The sequence below is a fragment of the Helianthus annuus genome, chromosome 11 (genome assembly GCF_002127325.2).
Source record: "Helianthus annuus cultivar XRQ/B chromosome 11, HanXRQr2.0-SUNRISE, whole genome shotgun sequence".
NCBI classification, from domain to species: domain Eukaryota; kingdom Viridiplantae; phylum Streptophyta; class Magnoliopsida; order Asterales; family Asteraceae; genus Helianthus; species Helianthus annuus.
The window spans coordinates 48794530-48797156 of NC_035443.2; positions in this window are offsets into that span (position 1 = coordinate 48794530).

Here is a 2627-nt window from a genome sequence, read left to right on the forward strand (position 1 = left end):
TTAACAGTTTGTCATTTTCAGCTTTCAACTTCTCACAATTTTCCTTCAAAATAAGAATCTGCTTATCATCAGCATGCTTCACATCTTCTAACTTCTTGACTTTCGATGTCAAACTTTCCGCATCCATCAAGAGTTTGTCATTTTCAGTCTTGAAGCTGTCACATTTTGAGCACACTGATGCAGAATTTGAAGAGTCATTCTTCACAGATTCTTTTTCAGTTTTCTGTCCTTCAGCTTCCTTTGTTGAACTTTCTTCAACTTTTGCTTTTTTCTGGATATCCAACTCATGCTCTTCAATTTTCTGAATAAACTGTGCCAGATTCATAACTTGAGACTTCCTCATGTGTTTTACAATCAACAGATAAGTTCCCCACTTCTGTTGGGGTAAAGCCTCAACTAGCTTATCGATCCACTCATCATCCTCTTTCTTAATGTCCAATCTACCCATTTCCAATACCAGATGACAATATCTATCAATTGTCTGCTTTGTTGTTTCATCTTCAAAAGCCACAAACGTATCAAATGATTTCTTCAATAACGCAGCTGAAACTGTATCAACCGGTGTAGCAAAAGCATTGTAAAATTCTTCAGCCATGTTTCAAAACTCAGATGATGCTTCGGGAAATACCTGACAACGCACAAATAAAACACAATCAGTTTAAAGGTTTATCAATTAATGGAAACGAAAACTGGTACTCGAACTCGTGAAAATTCTGTGCGAACTGAATGTTGACAAACTGAGCGAACTAAACGTTGACCAACTGTGCGGACTGAATGACCCAAATCGTTTACAGACAACTTGAACCTTTGAAACTTTTGAACTTCAGACTGTGCGAACTGACAGAAACCACAACTCAAATCACGAGACCTGAGTACACAACCTGTAGATTCTGTTGACACTTTGAACTAAAATCACACATGACTTGATCAACTTAACACATGGCTGCTATTTTTTTAAAAAAATCTGATTGGGCTAATGGACGGTGCTACAATTTTTAACAAATCCAATTGATCTTTGAAAGTTAATGGGGCGGTGGATTGCCTGCCATTGGGCCGTTTGACATGTGATTTTAGTGGGGTGGGCGGTGATGTAAGAATTTGACTTTAACAATTGATAGTGGGCGGTGCTTTGGGTTTTAAAAGAGCTGCACTTTTAATTTCTTTTAAAATCCGATTGGTCCTAATATTTAGTGGGGCGGTGGTATTAATTGTTTCACATAGACGGTTTTAGATGTCAGCTTTGGGCTTCAAAACTCACAACAACAGCATATGGGGCGGTGTAATAGAGCAGATAATCAACAAGCCTGATGACATCATATTGATAGGCGGTTAACATAAATGCTTATCAAAAGCAATGACACAAAAACGAGCCAGATGGTGTATCAAAAGCGGTTCACGACTGTCTCAAAAAGCGGTCCGCATTATTGCCTTAAGAGCGAACCAATGTTGTCTCAAAGAGCGATCCTCAAAGGCGGTCCAAAGTTATACCAAATAAGCGACCCACAAGTTAATTTTTGGAGCGGTCCTGACGTGACGTCAGCAACGGACGAACATCTTTCGAGCAAAATTTCAATTTTAATCAATTTTAAGCCGAATTAGGTTCTGAAAACTTCCAGGTTTTGTTAAATCATGATTCCGCACACAATGTGTAAATTTGAAGCGATTTTGACCGTAAAATGTTTAGTTTTTTCGAAAAAGAAAGGTGTAGAAGCAGAAAAAATGATGAAAACGAGCTGTATATGCGAGATCTCCTCCTCCTTGGCTCTGATACCAATTGTAGGATCGAATTCGCGACCTAAACGAGTCGTTCGGAAGAGCTCAACTCCGTTTCAAAGGCGGAAACAAGGAAACGGATGCGTACACAGCTTGTATCACACTTAAATCCTCTTGTATATTGATTTACAACGTTCTTGATTACAAGGAAAAACCGGCAATACCTCGGTATCAGATCTGAAAGTTGTTACAAATGAAATGACATCAAGCCTATATATACTACACTAGGATCGCTCATGTGACATTACCATAAAGGCGATCCATGTTAAATCCGTAAAAGCGATCCATCAAGTTTCCTTATAAGCGATCCCACATGATTTCTTAAAAGCGGTTCCACAAGTTGACCATATAAGCGATCTGACAAGTTGACTTTCATGAACATATTTTCTTCTTGTGAACTCTTGCCATTGCACCTTTGAGAGGTGACATATTATTGGACCCTCATTTGGTCCTATCATAACCAATGAATACAATTCACATTTTAGCCTTTGTCGTTTACTGATATTGATGATTATAACATTTTGATGATGTCACATGATGTCATGATGACATCATGCTTGACCAGATCCGCATCGCAATCCGGACTCGACATTAGACGAAGACGACAGATGACTGCACCAACAACAAGACTTACAGAAGTGGCTCATTTTATCAGTTAAATTAAAATTAAGAAAAGTTATTTCATGTAATCGGGTATATCCCATATTAAAGCTACCTTTGTAAAACATGGGTTTATCCCATCTATTTAATAAATAAAATCCGGTGTTTCTAAACTCTGATATTTTTCCTAACTCACGGTCCTGGTGAAATTTCCGCTGCAATATTTTTCAAAATAATCACCGGTACCGCTGGGC